Here is a 24,714-nt window from a genome sequence, read left to right on the forward strand (position 1 = left end):
CATTCTCTTATTATTGGTTTTCCATAATCCCCATAAGCAAGAAGTGAGATTTAAACGGCAGTAGCATTTCTGTGATTAAGAACACTGACTTAATATCTCCAACTCAGTTTCCTTATTTATAGTGCAGACCATCACAGAGTCATTGCTAATGTGGCGGGTAGACAGGCATCCCTTTCAAATCTTGCAGGGATGAGATGTAATCTTACAGCCATCTCAGAACTTGTTAGCAGGCTGCTAATCCATACAGTAGTATAATTTTGTATCTTTTCCTCGCTGGAACTGAGATGGGATTTGGGAGCGGTGCTGTCCTGAGGACCCATTATCCATGTACTCTCTTCCCTTCTGAAATATGGATACAAAAAGACCTTTATGGCTTGGTAAAAATTCTTTCTTAGAAAATCCTATGGATCTGGTCATCCGTCAGGTCACTTTATAGCAGTATCGGAGTGCGCGGGAAAGAACCCTCTTGCCGGGCAATGGAGAGAATGCCCTCCTGAACCGAAGCCATTTGTGATGGCTTGCGTATGATAGTCTTCAAATATGGAAACAATAAAAACTAAATGAAGGGTTGGTTCTACGGTGCTGTCTTGCACGAGAAAATTCGGGAACTTGCCACTCCTTTCATCTTTTTCTCTGTGAACCTGCAAACTAGAAGGTGCCCTTAGAATGTTTCCCAGTAGACTTCTGTGTAACACGGTCTATTCCCTTGACTTCAATATTTGCTATCCAGTTATCTAAAGACCGAAAATGGGTAATATGATTTGAGTGGAAGCAAAGTCCCCGGAAGCTCCCAAGCCCTACAAATTACTTTTTTTTCCTCTTCTTTCTCTTTCTCTTTTTTATTTTTATTTTTTTAAAGAGAAAGACTGGTGTGTGGTAATTTCTATAGAAAAATGCTGATTATGAAAGATGATAAAATAAACTGTGCCTATGAGAATTAATTATCAGCTGTAACCAACTAAGTCAACTCTTAACCTAGTTAGTTGTCACCACTGCCCATTCTTGTTTTTCTCGTGATTCAAGTCATAAAGCTTTTAGGATCTACAATTCTCTGCAGGCTCTGCTTTTGTTAATATTTGTAGAGCCCTAAAATACTGAGTGGCTTCCTTGAGAACTTTAGGTATATTAGTATTCTTATTTTGGGCAGCTTAATCATTTAATATTCCTTTGCTATCTTCACATATTAATATTTATTAGCATTATCTACTTAGAGCTTTATTTCATACTTGGGGGATACATTTCCTAACATCATTTACATAGTTAGAGCTCATGATTTCCAATGCACTTAGCAAAAGAGAAGATTAATCTCTGTAAGTAAAATGTAAACTAAGTACAGCTAAAAATGAGGTGCCGAAATTCAAGGGCAAGTGAAGTGCACATGGTTCTTTCAAACCGCAGATTAACAAAGTATTTTTTTTTTTTTTTTTTTTTGCATTGTTCTTTGACTACCGTTTGACTTTAAAAAACCCTGTTTGGACCCTTCATGTGAGTGCAACACAAAAGTTCCTTTTGTTTTTATAGTCTTTGCTCTTGGTTTACCCTGATGAAAAGAAATGCTCTTCAAAGATTATTTGCTGCAAATTTCCATAAAGAATGTGATTTATCCTGCACTATGTGTCCATTAACTATTACTGTTTTCAATCTGTCAGCTCTTCCACAATCTTTTCCTTAAATTTGTATGCAAAGCATGTAGAAAAACATCTTATTGACTCCTTTATTATTCAGCATGTTAATTTAATATTTTTTTGAAAGCTAATAAAACCTAAATGCTGAAGGAAAATGGAACTGTTTACAATTCAGTGAGACTGAAATAGATCAAATTTAAGATTTTTTCAGAGTGTAGGAGATCATTTATTAATATAAATGTTTCAAGAGATCCATGGCAGGGGAAGGAGAAGGACACTTTGCAATCGTAGTTCTCTTGGCAATGGCAGGAAGTAACTTAAAAAACACTAAGTTATTAAAGGAGAGAAATAAAAAACCAAGGTGGATTGGGGCATTGTAGGTGCTGCAGAAGACTGTATCCAGAGCTATGTGTTATCCTAAGGCAAGAGTAGGGCATCTGCTTTCTAAGAGCCTTTAATTCTATGAGCAGAATTGTTAGACCTAACCATAGGCTGGGAGGAGGTTATACTTGTATACCAGCCCGCACACATGAACACACATTTGTGAGTAATGGTGGGGGTGGCGTTGGAATTGGTGTACTTCATTGCTTTTGAACTCATTTCATGACAAGAACAATTGCCAGGTTGGATTTTGTCAAAGCAGCCAGAGGAGTTACAGAAGTAATGCTTGGCAGGGTCTTTTGCTTGTTTAGAATTTGCATGATATGAAAATATGCAGGCAATTTTTTTAGGTGGGCTCTTTGTCTAACACTGAAACACAAATACACACCCATGCATGTGTACGCACACATGCACACACACCACCAGATAAATAAACATAACCAAACAACGGCAAAATAAGAAACAACAACATAAGCCAGCCAGTGGGTCAACATATTTTTTATTCGGCTAGAATTTGGTTCATGGTGTTAATAACATCAAAGACATGATGTTTATTATTGTATTGGCTTTTTTGCTTGTCATAGAGAAAAACTGTTCCACCAATTATGCAGTATCACCAGTAATTTCAATCATCTATGCCTTGAGTAGTATAATCCATAGCCACTGCTAGGGAAAAAATTTCTAAATCAAGGGCTCTGAGATTCAATGATATGAACAGCATTGTTAAAAATGTTGAACAGAGAAAGGGACTAATAAACAATGGTGCCAGAAGGATTTCTGTGGGTTGTCTTCCCAGAATAAAAAAATCATATATAAATTAGAAGAACAGAAAAGATAGATTTCACCACAACTTTAGATGAAGAGGTTTGAAGGAAATATTCAGTTAATTGGCTCACAATTATGTTGTTATTTTTGGAGATGGAATAAGTTGTAGGGGGGTGGTCAATAACTAAAGATACTATTAAAGACAGGGACAGATAAGTGCTTATGTAGAGAGAAATCTAATTCCAGCCTTAAGAAAGTGGTTTCAATTTTATTTTCGGGGTGATTGTGAATAGTGCAGACTCCTGAAGAAACAGTATCAAAGCAAAGGTAAGATAGGTTCTATACACTTTGGGTTAGCATACCATAGAGAGATACATTGTAGAAAGTTCTATAGACAGAAAATGTCTATAGAATTGACATTTATATCCATAAATTTCCATTATTTACTATCCATATTTCTTTTGAGAATGAAACTTTTGGCTCCTAAATAGCATATTCATATCAGAAGAAAAAGAACTGTGGTGAAATTTGACAAAATTATAAAAGCCAACTCTTTGAAAATGTTACTTCTAACTTATGCTAATTATTCTATACTTTTTATGGAGAGGGAGATCATTAAAGAATACTGATGTTAAGGAGGTTATTATAAGTCTAGCAATGATGTCATTGAAGTGTAAGTTGTGACTTCTGGCAGACTGGAAAGACAGATTATTGCAAGAATCTTTTAACCTCTTTGGGCATCTGTTTCTGGTAAAATCAGGACACTAAAAATAATTTCTAAGAGTTTTTTAGATTTAAAATTTTATGATAAATGAGCTAGTAATAGCAAATAACAGATTTGTGCATATTTCTCCATATCAGGTTACTTTTGTGGAGTGTTAGGGCTTGTCTCAGGATTTTGGGACTCCTTGGTTCAAGGAACTTGGTAGGTCTACTGGCCATGGGGAAAGTGTGGACATCTTCATTTCAATAGGTTTATTATTTTTCTTGTTTTTGTTTTGAGTGTGTGTGTGTTTACTGAATTGTTTTACTATCCATATTTCTTTTGAGAATGAAACTTTTGGCTCCTAAATAGCATATTCCTATCAGAAGGAAAAGAACTGTGGTGAAATTTGACAAAATTATAAAAGCCAACTCATTTTGCTTTTTTGGGGTGGGGGAGGAAAGAGAGGAGGAGGAGAAGGAAAGGAAGAGGGAGAGAGAATCTTAGACAGGCTCCACACTGGATGTGAAGCCTGACATGGGGCTCTATGTCACAACCCCGAGATCATGACCTGAGCCAAAATCAAGAGTCAAACCCTTAACTGGCAGATTCACCCAGGCATCCCCCGTGGTGTTACATTTTTATGAATGAAGTGGGAAGTAATAAATCTTGCTAATATGATATCAAAGCATTTAAAATAGAGACCTGATGGAACTTAACTTGAATCTTTCTTAATAGGTTCTGAAGGGAAATTGCAGTAAGACTTTTGGTTACAATAACCAACTAACTAGAAAGCCTGAGGCAAAGGAAATCCACAGCCAACTGAAATAGGTTAAGTTCTTAAGTATGAAATTATTACAGAAATAACATTCCTTACGGATGTTGGCTAATAGTATTTAATAAAGAAGTTTTATTTCTTTAACATCAATGGCAAAGTTTATCTTAATGAAGTCAGTAGGCATTTTATTTTCCATTGATAACACCTATGCTGACCTAACTGTTTTGTGTATCTGTAGCATCTGAAAGAGACAGAGATACTGAATTAATAGTCACTGTTCTCGATATTGGCTCGATGCTCTGGCAAATAGGAATGTGTGCGTGTGTGTGTATGCGCATGTACATGCATGTACACAGTTTTCTCTGTGCTCCCCCTCATTTTACCTTAGAATAAAACTAGTCCCCTCTGATTCAGAGTGATTGTTCCCTGGATGTCTTGCCCCAGACATGTATTATAAAGGCACAGAGAGAACCCAAATCTAATATATGTCAATCATATGCACTCTCAAATCTTGCATGTTTTCTCGTGCCTGCTTTGTTTTTCTGCTGTATTTATTAGTATAAGGACCAAGCATCAAATTTATGAAATCTTCACTCCAGAAGCATTATCTGTCTTTATCTCTTCTTTCTTCCTTGCTTTCAAGATCTCTTCTAGCTTAGTTTGGTGTATAATCCTCTCCATGTGCTTTCTTTATCAGTTAGTACCTGTATTATACTTATGGGCTGAGTTTTCTGGCTTTATGCTAGAGTAAAATACTCTTAGAGTTAACTAATACAAGGACATTTTGCTTGCAATTAACAGAAACAATACAAACTGGTTTGAGGAAAATAGAGGATTCTAATGTAAAGATTGAGAGATGTTTAATGGAACCCAAGGACTGGGGCACAGCAAGTTTTCATCAAGAAAAATAGGTACAAGGATCTGAAACTCTAACGGAGGTGAACTGAGGTTTTTCTTACCATTGTCTTTGTTTCTTTGTCTTCATTTCCTTCAGTATTTTCTCTTTGTAAACCAGCTGTCTCCAATTCTATCCTCATGACAAAATACAATATGACTAACCTGGAGGTCAAGAGTCTACAGATTATAGTTCCAGCTACACAGAGAAAGACTCTGAACTCCCTTCCCACATTTGCTGGGGAGAGAATTTGATGATTCTAGCTTGGACTGAGAACTCACCACTACTCTAATTAGCCAGACTCAGGGAACAGAGTCAAAACATAAACATGACTGCTGAGTGACCACTGTAACAGTATAAGTTGGGCAGAATCTTTTTATTGGAGTCCAAAGACAGTATTTTATCTTTGAACCCCCAGATGGCACAATGTTGGCATATAGCTTTGAAATGTTTTTGAATAAATAAATTGGGAGAAAAATAAACTCTTTCTTACATTCACTAGTATTTGTATTCCTGAACTAGAATGTCTCAGGTTTTAATTTCTTTGCCATAGCCAGAAAGGGCAATTGGCTTCCCAGCACCATGATGGCATTTTGACAAAGTTGTTTAAGACTTTTTGCTGGATTAAGCAATATTCTGGAGTCACATTAAAAAAAACAACATTTTTTAATAGAGGAGAAATATGTGATTATTGCCATGTGCTCATTTTAGGATTGGGATAAATGTGTTATTACCTCTTTCTATCTAGATAGAAGAATGGCCCAATTTTTCCTTTCAGACTCGCAGCCTCTTTTGCATTCTTTTTTTTTTTTTTTTCAGATGTTTACCTCAAAATGTAATTGACTTCCGATGTTTTCTACTTTGAAGTCCCAGCTGTCCCTAAAAGGTCTGTAGCTGCCATTTTTGTGGTTTGGGCAACTCTTTCTTTCTTTCTTTTTCTCATAAGGAGCAACAAAATTATTGCCATAGACCTTGATCCATCAGTATTACCAACATTTTCTTAGAAAATGAACTCTCTAATGTAGACATCCTTACATTTTTATCAGACAGTCCTTGCAGCCAATATATGGTTATACCAAATTTATAAATTTAGGATATTAATACTAGAGAGAGAGATCTCTAGTAAGATTAGAGATTTAATAATATGAGGGTGTCTAAGAAAACTATTAAGAAGTCTCTTGGAACTATGTAAAGATAAAAATAATTACAAATGATATTGCCAGAAGTCATACTATAAGCTTGTTATATTAAATTTGGGCACCAGTCTAGATGACTAGGTTGTAATTATTTTTAAATAGTCTTTACAATTCTAAGCTTTACAAGATTTGCATAAATAAATTCTGTGAATTAGAGGCAATTCTGTGGCTAAGACTGATAAGTTCGAAATTGCTATGTTTTATTTACTAATGCTAGAAAATATGCATATTCCTAATATTAAAGGGCAGTCTACCTCTTTTCAAAATTTTTCATCTGAAGCTTAATATCATAGGAATGTATTTAAAGGTCACATTAGTTTGTATTCCCTTGGCTTCCACCCTATTGAATCATGTAGGAAATTAGGGCAGAGTTCATTTCCTGTAGCTTATGAAAAGTCAAAATACACAGCCTGTGCAGATGGTGTTAGCTTGCTATTTAAAAAATCCACTACTCACTTAGACTGAGTAATCAACTCAGGAACCACACCCAGATCCCAGCACCCAGTGTAGAAAGACACATTCAAGGACAGGAACAATCCATCTATTGTTTTACAGAAGCATTTTTTTTTTTTTTAAGTCCTAAGAGTAAAGCATCATAATTAACAAGGGCAGTGGAAAGTATGTTTCAGTATTAGTATCTTATGCACCAGGGGATTGAGGTTCTTAATTCTCCCTTGAAAAGAAATAGCCAGATCTCTTCCCATATATATATACACACATATATATATATATCCATATATCCCTATATCCATATATAAAGAGGAAAATAGAAGTTTGAGGTAATTATAGCTTATGTATTCTCCAATTCTGAACTTTGTTGTGCCCTCTAAGAAAAATCAGGTGTTAATCTTTGTGTTTCTATTCAAATTGTCAGAAATATTTAGAATTTTGAATTATTTTGGTTCTTCTTGGTAGAGCTCTAGAAATTAAAGAGATAATACAATTGGACGAAGCAACAACTTTATAAATCTTATATTACTTGGTGAAAAATGAATCCTGATCTGCTTCTGCTTTTGCCTGGGTGCCCCCTAAACTAAAGAGTGTCTAAAGACAAAACAGAGGGAATAGTATGTACAAAAGCTCTAGACTAGGAGTAAACAAGATCAGAACTTAGATAAAATGAAAGCATGAAGGGGCTTGATGGACATGGTGAGACATTGGTACTTTATCAGCAATTGCCAGTACTGAGGTATTAGAGCACGGGAGGGATATAATCTGATATTTATGTGATAAAGTGGTCTTTGGGTTAAGTCAAGAAGTTGAGGGCAGTGGGAAGTGGGAGTAAATTGGTATAATTAGGCTGAGAAAGAATGGATCGTGATTTAGATTAGCATAGTAACAATAGATGAGAGAAGCAAATAGATTGAAAATATACTTTGGAGGCACAGTGAATATGACCTTTATTCTTAAGTCAGACCATGAGGTATGTGGCAAGTACTCTGTGTCTTTATTTAACAGGTAAATAATATTAACATATATTTAATAAAAACTTTTTTAAAGACTAATACACTTTGGATAAAATTTTTTAAAAAATCTTTATCAGATCTCAGTCTCTGAACCTAAGTCCAGTTCACAGGGCTCACTTTAGGCAGTCTCTTTTCATTCTTCCTAATCCAGCTGTACTGGAGATTTCACAATTACAGAATCTATTCTATTACCCTTAGCGTCCTTGGACATGATATATTTCTGAGTGGAACAGCTTCCTTTCTCTTCAACTAAGTAACTCATTCTTCTACTGATTTTATTCCAAAAACCTTAAAAGTAATTTTCTACCAAAACTTTCCTAAGATTGCTTTTTATATCTTTATCTACATCTTGTACTTCTTCATCGCCCTTATCATTCATGACTTCCTCAGAAGTCCATACTATATATAGATACATATAGATAGATATTTGTCATTTTTGCTTCCTTAGTTCCTAGCCTAGTACCTATAACATAGTCAGAATTTCATAAATATTTTGGTTAAATAATTGTTCATATCCTTCTTTTCATGAATCACAACATACATTAGTCTATTAAAGAATAAAGGACTAAAGTCATCATGCATTTACACACATATACACACACACATAAATATACACATGCACACAACCCCCTATACATATATGAGACATATACACACACAACTATCTTTGTTTAAACCAACATCCCTTGGTGTTTTGTGTTCATGGAGTTCTTTTATTTTTTTACATTGCCTATTATTTTGTAATGGAAAAGTAAAACATATTTGGAGAAATGCCATATTAGATTATGAGTTTTGTGGGAAATCTTATTTTCTACACAGTATTAACCAGTTAATATTAAAGGATGTTATTTCAATTTTCTATGACCTTGCAGAGATTATCTTAACCTCCCTATTCCATAGTTTCCTCTGGCAAAATGAGGATAATATCAATAATTCTTTCCTTGAACTGTGAGCATAAGTGAGCCCACACATATATGAAAAGAGTTTAGAATGGTGCCCGGCACATAGGAAGTGCTCATTAGACATGAAGTATTTTTATAATAAGTAATTTGATACAATCTAATTGTATCTTTGGGGGGATGAGATCTTAAATTATAAATAAACCTATAATCCAGTTTCCCTTGAAATGTATTTCCTAAAAAACAGTTCATAACAAAACAGAAAACCTTGAATACTGTTTAAATTCCAGTTCTCTTTCTTTTCTTCTAAAATATTTTCATCAATTTTTGATTTGCTTTGATTTCTGTGGAACTTAAAACACATACATAAAATGTGTTTAAATACATATTTTTGGTTACCTATGTTACAGTTATTTAAATTATGAGACTAATATAATATTTGATGTAGGAAAACATCAGAAAATTTGCCTGTAAAAAAAGAACCGACTAGTATGGATTTTAATAACATGAAACTGCTGAGGTTTTCATAAAATAAACTTGAAAGTTTTACTCATTCATTTACTCTGGTAGCACTTTGCCTAGTTTAATTAAGCATTACAATTACCATCTATTTTCTAAGTTTGCTGTGATTCATAAATTAATAACGTTAATGATAGCAAGGGAAAAGTAATAATGAAAACATATTCATATTTATTAAATGCCTGTATTGTGTTGTATAAAATACAGCCTCTATTCTGCTTTGACTACTATTTGTTTCCATAACCTCCTTGAGGTTCATTTTAATTTTTCTAACACTTTCTTTCTTGTAGTTTAACATGTTTCTTTCTTATCTGTTTTATCACTTATTTCTCTTGTTAAGTCTCCATCCTCCCTCAAAACTTTGCAATTCCAGTGGGGTACGGGTGAAAATATGGGGATGTAACTCTTGTCCAGAAAAGCAATATAATTTAAAATCCGAAATCACCCAATTATCTCTGGAAAGCAAATAAACCGATTCTTTTCTCCTTTTAGACACAACATTATGTAATCAATACTGAAGGCCTTTCTTTTTATGCTTATTTCTATAATTTTTATAAGAGAACATGTCCTAATGCATCTTTCTTTAATCCTATCACACTAACCCATCACAACTGAAAATGCATTCAATCCTTTTCCAGTGAGAGACGGCCCAACCACTATAATAAATCCTCCGAGAATCAAACAATTTTTGTGTTTCTTTCATTTTGAAGGGAATGTTTTCCTCAGAGGAAATTTTGTTTCGATTCTGTTGATCCATAGATGAGGACACTTCCAGTGATCTGACATGTAAAGAAACCTGTATTAGTTTGGTAGGCTGCCATAGCAAAGTGCCACTAACTGGACACTTAAAACAGCAGAAATTTATTCTCACTTTCCTGGAGGCTAAGAGTCTGGGATCAAGATGTTGGTAAGGTCATGCTCTCTGAAGTTTCTTGGGAAGACTCTGTTTCATGCCTCTCTCTTAATTTTTGGTGGTTGCCAGCAATCTCGGCACTCCTTGGCCATAAACACATCACTCAGTCTCTGTCTCCATCTCTCTCTGGTATTCTCCTTTGGGTCTTTGCTCCCACAAATGAAAACCACTCCTCTAGCTGTCTTTACTCAACATTATGTACTCACAGCACTACTGGTCCACTCAGTCTGCGTGTGTGTTTGTGTGTATGTGCTGGAGGGGAGTCCCAATCCAAGCAATTCTCAGATTCTGTGGACACCAACTGGGTGTCCTACAATTTAACTGGATTCTATATGATCTACTTGGAGATAGCATCAAATCTCACAGGTTAAGGGCTCAGTCCCACAGACCACATTTTCCTTTTCCCCACTTCAGATGCCAATTGTAAATCTAGGTTATTGTCTATACTTCTGTCCAGCTATGAGTCATAGGTTTCTATGACCCCCTCCTCAGGTTCAATTAATATGCTAGAGCAGCTCACAGAATTGAGGAAAACAGTTACATTACTCAATTACTGGTTTATTATAAAAGGAAGTAGCTCAGGAGCAACCAGAGGGAAGAAGTGCACAGGGCTGGGTGGGTGGGAAAGGGGCTTAGAGCTTCCATGCGCTCTCTGGGATCCCCACTCTCCCAGCACCCCCACCACTCCAGAAGTTCTCCAGACCTTGTCCTTTTGGGGTTTTCATGGCAGCATCATTACTTAAGCATGATTGATTAATGGACATTGGTGATTGAGTCAACCTCCAGTCCCTCTCCCTGACTGTAGGGTTGGAGTTAAAAGCTCCAAACTGCTAAATACCCAGTTGGTTCCCCTGGCAACCAGCCCCAACTGCAGGGGCGTAATAAAAGTCACCTCAGTAACACAGACATAGGTGACGTTGAAAGGGGCTTGTTATATGAAAAACAAGACACCAATTTAATCTTTATTGCTCTGGAGCTATTTTAGGAACTGGAAACCAAGCTAAGTATTATTACAAAATATGCCTGTATGATTCTTATATAGGGAATTACAGTGTTTTAGGAGCTACATGTCAGCAACAGTAGAGAATAACCAAATACATATTCTGTTGACCTTGAAAATAAAACAAGCAGTTATTTTACCATGAAACTGGGTTTCTTGGGAAGTGGCAGAGGGATTGCAATTTGGGACCTGCAAGCTATGGCAAAGCCTAGGCAAATCCAGAGAACACAGTAGAGGAATGTTACTTTATAGAGAAAAAGGAGAACGTAGGAAGAGGTTGCTTTAAATGAAAATCTGTTGGAAGAAAGTGAGAGGTCAGGTGGTGACTGTTTCTGATTGGCTGAGTTGCAGTGGTTTCTTAATCGGCTAGCCTGCACAGGCATGGCAGACTCTTCCTTCCTCTGGCTGGTGGCTGGTGTAGTAAAGTAGGCTTCTTCTTATCTGGGATGTTGGTAGGGCTAGAGAGCTCCCCCTATCCGGCCCTCTAAATAACTCTATTTTAGATGAGGTTTCCTTTACTCAGTTTCACAATTTCTTATTATAAATAAAAACTTTACAGTTTCTGTGTCCACATTTTCTTATTAAGATACCAGTCATATTGGGTTTACAGCCTACTCTAATCCAGTATGATCTTGTCCTAACTAATTACTAATTACGTGCGACCTTATAATTGAGAGTACAATATTCAACTCAGTACCCAAATCCAAATTCAGAATAATCTAAGTGACTCTAAGGCGTTGTTCCAGTGAGGGCACATTTCTGCCTCCTTCAATTAATCAAACTGACACCAGACTGACACTTGCAGATGTTCTGCAAGTTTTCTGACATCTAAGGAACTTAAAATTGGTTTCTATTCCAAGAAAAAAAGCAAAAACAAAAACAAAAAAAACCTTGGGAACTAAAGAAACCAGCTCAGTGTTGAAGGGAAATACATGCTGTTTAGTTCGTGCCTTGCCTTTTTTTCCCCATAGTTGCTTTGTAGTGTGCCCTTTAACAGCTAATTGGTCATCTGGTTGAGTGAAGAGGATGACAACATTTGGAGAGGGTGTGCCTGGTCATCTGACACCTTTAATGAGCGTCTTTAATGAGAATGGGGGATGTGGGTGGAAAGGATTTCATGAGTGAGCTCATCAAACACAGTCATGTTCAAACTCCAGACTTACTCTATGAAGTTCAATTTTCCCTTCCCAAGTCTTCTCACTAATCCCTCAATCTTGTTTATTCCAAGATTGTTAACATCTAATTGAACATGGTCACCTCCTTTTTCAGTAAAGTAGAAAACAAATGAGCCTATCTATTTATGTACAATGCAAGACAATCACTTTCCATAGTCCTTAGAAGCCATTTCTTGGTGAAGTTGCAAGATTTAAGCAACATACTTCCAACTAGAGTTGGTGTCTCATTTATTGGGCCTTTTCTAAACCTAGAGGTTTTACCACCATGCAGTCATAGGAAATTATTCATGGGGTCATATTGTGGACAGTGGGACAAGTTTCAATATGTAAATATGCAAATACATATGTAAATATGTAAATAACACATATGTAGATTGAGCAACTTCCTCATTCACATTTCTGACTTTAGGGCTAACATATTGTACTATTGGGAGTTGATCAGATAGCGTTTAACTTATGATGGGCATTTGCTGGTGTCTTTGATGGGCCTCAGGATATGCTACCTAAAGATATGGCATATTATATAGCTCAAGCTGAAGGAATTTAAAACAAAACAGCAGAACCAAGAAGTCACTCTCATACCCACCCTCTACCCCCATCCTTCTTCTCTTGAACAAGTCCTAAAACTCCCCTATGAAAGGTGCTTTCTCTATACCAGGAAGAGGGAAGACATTCTTATCCTCAGAGACAGGGAAATTGAGGCCAAGACATCAGTATAAACAAACCTTGCTAAACTAACCCTTATCTTTTTAGTTAGTTCTTCACTATTTACTACGTCTAGCCCAAACCCATTTGCCTTTTTTTTAAAATTATTTATTTATTTATTTGACAGACAGAGATCACAAGTAGGCAGAGAGGTAGGCAGAGAGAGAGGAGGAAGCAGGATTCCTGCTGAGCAGACAGCCCGATGTGGGGCTTGATCCCAGGACCCTGGGATCATGACCTGAGCCAAAGTCAGAGGCTTTAACCCACTGAGCCACATTGGCACCCCCAAACCCATTTGTCTTGACCATTCACAAATTTATTTTTGGTCTTAAAGGAATAAAAGCTTCCTGCTTGAATCACTTCTTTAGGTCTTCGTTGTCTTGTGAAGGCTCCCATGTACATGTAAAACTTTAATAAAACATGTATGCTTTTATACTTTTCCTTCCAATTATTTACAATTTAATATAAGATAATTTATCTCTAATAATGGTAAGTGAAGGATTCTAATACAAAAATCGATACCAGGAGCTAAATATTTGGTAGGCATGTGGCTTCAGGTCAACAAAAGAAGTAGTAGAATATGAACTAGTATTTCAGTCTTTTGGTTCACTACAATCTAATAACCAGTTCCAAATGCTCCACTTTTCCAAGGTTATGTTGCCCATAACCTACTCTTGTTATTGATTTTGATATTCATTACAGTTATTTGATAGCGATCCAAAGCAAGCCCAACTAACTTAAACAAATTTTAAGATAACTTAAGCAAAAAGAGTAATTTATGGAAAAAAAAATACACAGCTTACAGAGTTGAAGAGGGAATTAAAAAACCATGCATGTCTTTAGGCATGACACGCACGGACAGAATGAATGAGCATATAGTATACTCCTGGGAAAACTTGCAGAGGGGTGATTTTGGTTATGGGTCTTCAGGACCTGAATTAATGATTACCTTATGCAAGCCTCTCTCTCATTACATGTTATCAAATTAAATCACAATCTCACTTCATGAATTCTGTGACAAATTTTCCATTATCCGTGTATGATTAAAGTTCAGAAGGTTTTCATGAAATGTGCCTGATAAGGTTTTCTTACTGTTATTTGTATATTCGATGGGTAAATGTATGAACATCTCTGATCCCTATTTTTCAACTCTGTACCTACAAAAACAAAGGTGACATTTAATTGTAGCCAATGTCATTTTACTTAATATGCAGGCATCTTATTTTGTTAATATTGTGCCAGATTCCTTCCCGGTAATGGTTATCTTGGAGATTTGTTGTTTTGTAAAATGTTACATTTCTCCATTCTACCATTGACAATGAAAACAAGATGGGCATTTACATGAAATTGACATATTTAAATACACCCAGAGAGAAATATATTCTTACAGCAATATTAATTCCACAGATTTAAGAAATGTATAATTTTACATTTTTATATAAAAGCTATATGGCAGATAAATCTAAGCCCTAATTTAAAATATATTCCTTATGGAAAAGCTAGGTTCTTATCAGTCAATGGATTCACCTTTCAGAAACTTTTTAAAAATGTGGTCAAAGTTTCTGTAATAAAGTTTATAAATCATTTCTTCATTTTGAATACTGAAAACGAGATAATGGAAACTGTTCCCCTTCGATCTAATTCTTTAAAAACTTCTGATAAAAAAATGTGCTGATTCTTCCATGGAGGGATTAACAACTTTTAAACTGAAAATTTAATAATCTCTCCTTTCCTAACCCCCGCCAGATTAAATCTCTTCCAGTGGCTATTTATAAAAGGCCGATCACTGCAAATGCAAAGTGAAATAGTCATCTACTTACACTCAAATTATCTGGATATTTGTGAATATAGATGAAATACTAAATATAACAGCTTTACAGTATTTTTGTTGTCAATATTACTGTGTTCATCCACAGGAAAAACCAAAAGGCAATTTCTGATTAACAGGTTGATTTAACATTTTTGGATTTTGACAAAAGAAACATGCTCCAGTGACTTTTTTAGGCAAGTAGGAATTTTTTAAAGTTCTTTTTAATTCATATTCTAAGTTCTATGAAAGCCATTATGACAGCTGATGGTGCTTAAATTATTTTAGAGATTAATTTAGGCATGAAGAACTTACAAATAAAAAGTTAAAGATGTTTGGGCTGCCTGGGTGGCTCAGTTGGTTAAACAGCTGACTCTTGATTTCGGCTCAGGCAATCTCGATGCCTTGAGATGCAGCCCCAGGTCAAGCTCCCCATTCAGCAGGGAGTCTGCTTAAGATTCTTTCCCTCTGTCCCTGCCCTGTTCTTTCTTTCAAATAAAATAAATAAATCTTAAAAAAAAAATAAAGATAGTTGTGTTCTTTTATTCACTCAGTACTTCATCAGGCATTTATTGAGTCATTAGACCTTTGTGTCAGGCATTTGGCTAGAACTTGTGAGTCAAAGATTTGAAGAAATGCTGATTAGATATAATTTTTTATTTTTATTTTTAGTAGCCCCAATACAGGGCTTGAACTCTCCACCCAGAGATCAAGACCCCTGATATCAAGGGTCGGCTGCTTAACTGACTGATCACCCAGGTTCCCTGAAATATAATTTAATTAGAGAGATGGATATTACCAAAAGCTTTCATTTTTCTCAGAAGTAAGTCAAAATACTAGCAGATAAATACTCTTCCCAGATACCACCACAGACTCAGAACAAAGACATGGGAATCTTCTCTGAGGTTTAATTATCATCATCTTAAAGAATATCAATAATTATGTTTGAACATTATATGTCTTTTTATCTCTTCATTCTTAGATATAATTAAGTGTTCAGTTGGAATATATGTGTTTATATATAAACACACACACAGAAGTTTTTCATTCTAATGCAGATTTATAATCTGATCAGTTTATTTATTCTGTTTCTGTTAGAATATAGAAATGAGCACAGACATAGATTTTTTTCCAGTGGATGCATTGTTTAAAATTTTTGTATTAAAATTAACGTTTTTTGAATTGAAAAAATTTTATTAGAGCTTAACATTCTAAGATGCCACTACTCCACCCCTCACTTTAGTTCCAGACAGAATGACTGTTAGCATTTTGTCATGCTTGACAATATTATTAGGGATTTTGGAATGATCTCAGGGAGTTGTACATGTCAAAAATGGTAAATAAAAATAATTATGAATCTTAATAAAATAATTAAACCCACATTTTTCTGAACATTTGAAACTTGGGTCTTCTAGTGGAATTCGGATGAGAATATACATCAAGACCTAAAGGCCAATTTTTAACACCTGCCAATGTTTTTTTAGCAGCTGGGAGCACTGAGGACTGTGGTGCTTGATCAACTGGACCCAACATGTTTCTTTCCAATTCCAGCATGTTATGTTTGGTTAAGCCACATTTCTGTGTTCTCACTATAGCTCTGCACTTGTAGAATAAACCACTGCTTTTGCCTCTGACCCACAGGCTCTCCTCTGCTTACTTGGGAATTTTCATGGTTTCCTATAGGGAATGGGGCTCTGATTTAATAACTTGGGAGACAAAAGGGATATAAGTTTTATGAAAACACACAGGGTTACAGAGAAAAAGCTATAAGGAATCTTATTTGCATAAAAATACTCTATTATAAGGCCTCTTAGGAAAAATGATGAAGGCTATTTTGGGGTTGTTGTTCAGCTCCCTGGACAGACAGGATTAATGTTCTCTAAAGAAAATAAGGCACAAGGCAAACATCTAGAGCTTATACCTAAGAAAGAAAAGATATGTGCTATGTCAAAAAAAACTGTTATTAGTTGAGAGGACTGTCTTTAAAAAATCATATAATGGATTTGCATGGAGAAAAAAGTTAAATGGTAATAAAAAAAACAAGCAAGTAATGATATAAGTATGATATATTGCTCCATTAAACATTTACTCCAAATATGTTCTTCAGAGGGGAAAATAAATATTTCTTTCCTTAAACTTTTGGGTATTTGTCTTCCATACTTTAAAAAATACACATATTTGCTTCATAATCTGTTAATTTTTACACATGCAATGTAAGGTGGTTTGTTCATTCACTCTTTACCTATTTTTTCTTTTCTTGAATCTACTTTCGAAAGCTTTATTATTGCTTTAAAATTCTTTTGTTGGCTAACTTAGTATGATTGTATACTTGTATCTCTAATGTCCTCGAAATTTTTTAGTGACAGTATTATTTTGCTTAACTTATATGCAACAGAGTGCACCCATTTAAAGTATCAAATCAACATACAGAGCATTTTTATCATTTCTGGTGGATTCTTTGTGCAACTTTGCAGACTATAACTCCTTTCAATTCCTTTCCCAGGCAATAATCTGTTTTCTATCATTATATACCAGTTTTCATTGTCTTGAATTTTATACTACTGGAGTAATTTATTATGTGCTCAGGTCTGGCTGCTTTTATTTAACAAAATGATTTTTAAATTCACTCATAATGTTGAGTGATTCTTTCCTTTTTGTTGCTAAGTAGTATTCCATATGGATATACCACGTTTTGTTTATCTTTTCATGTGTTCATGGACCCACCCTTGAATTGTTTTAAGTGCTTGATATTAGTAATAATATAATAATTGGTATTAGTCTGAATGCCAATGAATAGAATTTCTGTATTGTATGTTGGGGATCTATTGGATTCAGGAAATTCCAAACAGTTAAGTGGTTATGCCATTTTTCCTTACAGTAAGAATTTCAGTACCTCCACATTCTTGCCAATTCTTGATACTGTAAATCTACAGTTTTAATTTTTATTTTCTTAATTAATTATATTAAATCTCTTTTTAGGTGATTCTTGACCATTCATGTATTTTCTCTTATGAAATATATGTTTTATATTGTTTATATTTAGTAGGTTATTTTCCTTAATTATTGCACTATGAATTATTAATAGATTCTCAATATGAAGTTCTTTTAAAAAGTATATTAGTTAAAGTATTATGTAAATATAAAATAAAAGATATTAGAAATATTTCTGTCATTTTGGGTCTTGCTTTGCATTTCCCTAAAAATAACTTCTAAAGAAAAAGTCTCTAATGTTGAGAAAATCCATTGTTTTATTTTTCTTTTTTATTTGTGCGTATGTCCTAAGAAATATTGACCTATTCCAAGATTGCCAAGATTTTTTTCTAAGAGCTTTATATTTTCAGCTTTTATTATTAGATTTATGATGTATTTTGAATTGATGATTGACCATACTACTGTGGATTCCTGGACTCTATTTTGTTCAATAAATTCCTTTTTCTATCCTATTTTATAATACTAGAGTCTTGACTAATGTATCTAGATAGATAGCAGTATTGAAACATGGTAACATCTCTAATATTATCTTTTCTTTTAAAAAGTGTTTTGGCTATTACAGATCATTTGTGTTTTAATATATGTTTTAGATTCAACTTGGTCATTTGTATTTGAAAAAAAACACACTATAAGTTTGAAAAGGATTGTGTTGAATCTATAGCTCAAAGAGAATTGACATTTAGAAATATTGAATTTTCTAATTCATAAACATAACAGTTTTTTTTTCATTTTCAACACGTGTCTATATTTTACATATTTTGTTAAAAATGCTTGAGTAATTCTGTGTTTGAATTTGTTGTAAATTAAATCATATTAAATAAAGATGAAACCTAGTATGGGCATGAAGTATATCATTTAAATGATTTTAAAATATGAAAAACAACATTCCTATGTTTATTTATAATAAACATGTGGAAAATTTATTTTAAATATACATCAAAGTGACAGACACCAAATTTAGGACAGTGTTTACTCTTGGAAATAGAAGATATAGATAAAAATAGAAAGAAATAGAAAGATTTTAGCTATATTTTAATCTCATTTTCCTTTTAGATCTCTGTAGTGTATATGACAAAATAAATATCTATCATTGTTTCCAACAACTTTCTGGATGTTTCAGTACTTCATAATTAAAGTGAGAGAAAGAAGGGTGAACACGAAGAGAGATACAAATTAGATTATGAGAGAGATAGTACTCCCTTGAACTGATATGGCAGCTTTGGAACTGAAGGCATTTTGATAGATTCCAGACATACTTAGGAGAAATAATCAATAGCACATGTTGTAGGAAGGTCGTTATCAACTGTCCGATGTTATATCCAGCTTTTAAAGATGAATGCATTTGAGTACCAGCACTCTGTTAGTGGCAACTGGAATCTAAGAACCAAGGGTAAACTAAGGGTAAGAACTAAGAACTAAGGCTAAAAATGCCAATAAGATAATGGACCCAAGGCTCAAGGTTGATTCCAAGTCTCTGTCCATTTAATTTCTGTACCAACATGGCTGAACGTGCCTGGATAAAAACACACAATCATGCTGACAGGAGTAATTTTACATTCATAACCTTAAGTAGGGCCTTCATGGTGTTTGATTTATTTCCTTAGTTTAATAGCTCACCTTGTTGGCTTGTTCTGTTCTGAATTACGAGATGCTAAGTGTAATCTACACCTGGATCCCCAAGACCCCTCTTTCTCTCTCCCTCCTTTAAAGCTCTTCTCCTGTTCCCCTGAAAAACCTACCTGAATCAAATCTTCTAAACAAATATTTTACCCTAATTTCACTTTTATTTTAATAAAACAAGCAAACAAACAAATTGTAGTAATCTGGACTGAACTCCATTAACAAAACATTATTGTCTAACATGTTATATTTCTTCCATTTCTGCTTCTTTATTTATTTGAGAGAGACAGAGGCACAGAACATGAGAGAGAGTACAAGCAGAGGTGAGGGGCAGAGGGAAATGCCGACAGCCCACTAAACATGGAACCCAATGCAGGGCTCAATCACCTGACCATGAGATCAGGACTTGTGCTGAAGGCAGATGCCTAACTGACTGAGCCACCCAGGTGCCTCGCATTTCTGCTTCTGTTCAGTCTCATAGAAGAGATATCATCTCTGCTTCTCAAGACCAATCCCTTTTACCGGTGCTTCTGATTTCCATTCTCTTTCATGACTTCTTTTTATCAATTATTTTTTCTGAGTCCTTTAATACTTTTTGTGTTGATTATTACATGCAACTTACAAATATTCAAAGCTTTACATTTTTGAAAAATTGCATCTCCTCTGGATTTTCTCTTAAACTTCTTCATGTGTAGACTTCTTAAAGAATAGTCTTCTCTTTTACTTTCATTTTTTTACCTCCTATTATCCCTAGGACAATTTCAAGTGGTGTTTTCTCTCAATTACTTCATTAAATTTCTTGAATGAAGGTACTCAGTGACCTAATAGCCTTAGCAAATGGAAAGGACCTTCTGCTCTTTATCTTATTCTATACAGTCTTAAATGACATGGTTGACATTTCTTCTTGGACTTTTAGGATTCTTCTTTGTCCAACTTCTTCTAGCTATTAGGCTATTGTTTTTCTAATAGCTTTGAAGATCCTTCTTCCTCTCTTTAACCATTATTCAATTATTGGCTCATTGTTTTTTGTGTTTTTTGTTTGTTTTGTTTTTACTCCAAATATTTTTCCTGGGCATTTCAATATAATTATCTAAAACTTATGGGCTGTTGACTCTAAAGTCAAAACCTTTGAATTCTCTCTATGCTTCAGATTCTCTCTTCAATGCCACACTACACAGTGGCATTCACTATTCTCAATGTAATGCTACTACCTATTTTAAACTTCCACTTCCTACCTCCAACCTCAAACTCTAGCAAAATGAAAAATGCCTACTGTTTTACAGGATGCTATATGTTGATACTGTTAAAAAATAAACTAGAGCATGCTACAATTTTTTTTAAGTTTTATTTGAACAAAAATGGATCCAGATTGACCAGTGTCAAATGGGAAGGGGTTAGCACTCCACCAAAAACACTCGGGAAAAGATTTAACAGAGAAGAGACAGAAACATAGCAAAAGCAATTTGGCTATAGCTTAAGAAGTAGTGTTATTGGGGATTGTCTAGTTGCTATGGCTGTTGCCCTTAGGTTTTGATTTCTTAATCTTGATGCATTTTTAAGATTTATTTGTTTATTTTGGAGAGTGAGACAGTAGGGTTGGGGGCAGTGAGAGAAGGAGAGAAAAAGCTCAAGCAGATTCCCCACTGAGCACAGTCTGACTTGGGGCTTGATCTCATGATCCTGAAATCACAACCTGAACCAAAACCAAGAGTTGGACACTCAGCTGAGCCACCCAGGTGCCCCAGTCTTGATGCATTTATAAGCTTAGACTTTGGTTTGCTTAGTAGGCTGCTAAGGTACTAAAAGCACCTTGGTCTTAGTGCCTCCTTGTTTAATTAATTATCAATATATACTTCAAGGCCTGTGACTGTTTTCTCTCTTTTTTCTTTTCTCTTTATTTTTCTTGTTTTCTCCTTTCTCTAACTTTCAACCTGAATGATGTTTACCCATCCCTGAGAGCATCACATTTTAAAGAGATTTTCACCACTTTAAGTCATGATCCTTCTTTCTTTCTCCTCCTCCAAACTGGATTAATATTTCTCCTCTGCTGAATTATTGCATGCCTTGACTGTTTTTTATCATGATACTTATCCCATTGCCTTTATTTAATATCTTTATACATACCTTCTGAATTAAACTAAGAGCAGAGGTAAACTCTCTATCTTTTTATCCCAACATAAAGACTATAAAGTGAAAATGAAGGATGCCTTTCGTGATAGGTGGAATTTTAATTTGCTCTTCAATTTTTGCACCCTCTGGTGTACATATCTTTTATAATCCTTTCCCATCGAGTCTGGATGGGACCATGAATATGATCGATTATCACCCCCATGATAAGGTCTCAAATCAGTTGTGCTTTAATTAATCAAAAAGGGGATTATCTGGGATGAGACTTATCTAATTATATGAACACTTAGAATGAACTGGGCTTTCCTAAAGTCAGAGAAATTTTCCTGCTGTCATTGAAAAAGGAAGCTCCATGAATTCTGGAGCTGTAAGGAAATTAATTCTAGTAATAATCTTGTGTACTTGGAAGAGTTCACAGAAGAGAACTCAGCCCAAGACAACATTTTAATTACAACCTCTTGAGTCCTTGAGCCCAGGACCCAGCATACTATGTTATACTTCCCACTCACAGAAACTCTGAGATAACAATTTTGTATGGCTTTAACGTGTTAAGTTTGCAACAATGTATTGCACAACACCAAAAAACTAAGAAACCTTTTTAAATGTCTCTTTAAAACTAAAACACGTTAATAAAACAGCTAAAAAAGCTGTAGTTTATTGAATTGGTCAACAGAACTATGGTCACAGGAGAAGGCTCTCTCTTCATAGGATTTCTTTGGTGCCATTGCAATGATGGAAGTTGGAGGAAAACTATTGATCAATAACCAACAGCAGTAGGATTACAGGGGGCATGAGGATGGATTTCCTTCCGTCAATGACTGAGTTAAGGAAAGCAGCAGCAAACTGAGACAGCAGCTAAGGAGTAAGAAAATAAGAAAGAGCCATTGTTTGGAAACAGGGAGTATCTTTAACAGTAAGGTAGAGAGGCCTAAGGCAAATACTTTTAGTAGTTATCTTTAGGTTCCCGTCAGATCAAGGACCTTTTGAATCTTGAGGTTCAAAAGGTTCAAAAGGTCTGGGAAGGAAGGTATGGCTTCCTTCCCAGGAAGGTATGGTCAGGGGGGAAGCTATGGCTCTTAATGATATTTTTACTCTTAATATTAAAGAGTAAGGTTTAAAGAAATAAGATATGAGCGGCACCTGGGTGGCTCAGTGGGTCAAAGCCTCTGCCTTCAGCTCAGGTCATAATTCCAGGGTCCTGGGATCAAGTCCCGCATCAGACTCTCTGCTCAGTGGGGAGCCTGCTTCCTCCTCTCTCTCTGCCTGCTGCTCTGCCTACTTGTGATCTTTGTCAAATAAATAAATAAATCTTTAAAAAAAAAGAAAGAAGATATGAAAAAGTACACCATAGGTTAAGAAGTAAGAAAAGGTCTGGAGTTTGCGGGGTTACTAGTAAGTAGGATGTTGTGGTGGAGTCTTTAGAAGTTGATAGGATCATGTTAAAATTAATTCAACTTATGAAATCTTGTTATGAAGATACACAGGGGAGTAGGCTCAGAAAATAGAATCATCTATATACCTGCAGCGAGGTTTTAGGAAGATTGGATGTATTTTCAAGGCAAAACAGTTCTTCTTACTGTTACCCTGACACATCTTTGGTTTTCTAATTTCTATTTTCTTACTCTCTCTGTTTTTAATATTTCCTTCTTCCTTGAAGTTAAATCCCCTAAATGCTTATGTTCCCCAAAGGAATCTTCTAAACTGGGTAAATCATGGTAATCCTTTTCCTTTTGCTAGTGATTGTGTTTTAAAGGGTATAGGAGGCAAATGATCTAGAGGGATTCTGGATGGGTTTCCTTGTACTAAAGACAGTATTAGAAGAAATAGTATATCTCCTTCCTTTTTTTTTTTTTTTTTTTTTGTATTGTTGGCTTTGGAATTTTGCTTGTTAAACCACTGCATGCATTTTGCTTCCAGCTTGAGAGCAAAGCCATGGTCAGAACTGGGGCACTGAGAAGTAGACCTGGAGCCTTCAAACATTTCCCCTACAGCACGCCTGCTTCTGTTTTTTGTTTGTTTGTTTGTTTGTTTTGGGTTTTTATAATGGGACGAAATTTAGCTTCCTTATTATTCTGTCCAATTTGGGACTGAGTATTTTATTAGCTGCGTCAGAAAATATCCTAAGTGATAATAGTCCAAATGGTTTTTGACCACTAAGCCACTTTACTATCTTTGTTTCTCTGTCTCATAATTAAAATCCCTGAGAGGGAAGATATTTATTTACTAGTCACTATATGGTACAAAACACCTCTCACTGGCAAATTTTTGTACTTGGCAGGATTCATCATAGGTCACTGCCTCTATGTCTATGTTGACATCAGGATTGGATCTCTAAAATAGTCGGGAATTGCCAGATAGACAGAGTCTCATTGCAATTCACAATCACTTCCATAAAGGACACACACACACCTGCCCTGCATACCAGAGGTGGACACTGGGAAAGACGGACTATTTCAGATGTCATGGCGTGACCAGGAAAGATGTTTCACAGGACAACCCAAGAAATCTGAGGATTAACGTCTCGTTCAATTGGTTTCTCTAGGTTACCTTCAAATAAGAAACCTCTGAATAAGATTAAAAAAAAAAATGGTCTTACTCCACTGAGGACTTTAAGATCATCTTTAATGAAATAGAGAAATCTCTTTAAAGTTTGTTTTGCCTTTGATCACAGGAATGTCCCCTCAGATCAGCTATTGTGTTAAAATCTATAGCGGCAGAGTAGAAACACGGAAATGAGATGACTTGTGATGCTTGCGTGGTTACTAAAATTAAGAAGGGAAAAACTGCCAACTGATGCGAAATCAAATACAGCCTGCTATTATTATTCTCCAATATTTTCCCTCAGATTTTTCAAGAAAGCTAAATTGCTGAGCAATTTTCATTGATGATACAGATATTTATACAAACTTTATATATTATCTTCAAAACTAAAAGAAACTCAAATTTCTTCTCTAGAAGCCAGGACTTTTTAAATTATAGGAATAGAATAATATAGGGAGCTCATTTTCTGGATTATAGAACAGAGAAAGAGACCCGAGAATAACCTAATCTGTGTGTCAGAATAAGACATTTCATGAAGTAACATCTTTCTTTTTTGTTTTTCTTTTCCTGTTTTTTTTTTTTTTTTTTTTTTTTTTTTTTTTTTTTTT

At 35.0% G+C, this 24,714-nt stretch overlaps 1 long non-coding RNA gene across 1 annotated transcript in view; it reads right to left on the minus strand.

Annotated features, from left to right (window-relative positions):
- The window catches only part of LOC132000931 (uncharacterized), a 65,390-nt gene that overhangs the window by 33,425 nt on the left and 7,251 nt on the right, over nucleotides 1-24,714 (minus strand). The window lies entirely within an intron of this gene.

This window comes from Mustela nigripes, chromosome 14 (genome assembly GCF_022355385.1).
Source record: "Mustela nigripes isolate SB6536 chromosome 14, MUSNIG.SB6536, whole genome shotgun sequence".
Taxonomy (NCBI): domain Eukaryota; kingdom Metazoa; phylum Chordata; class Mammalia; order Carnivora; family Mustelidae; genus Mustela; species Mustela nigripes.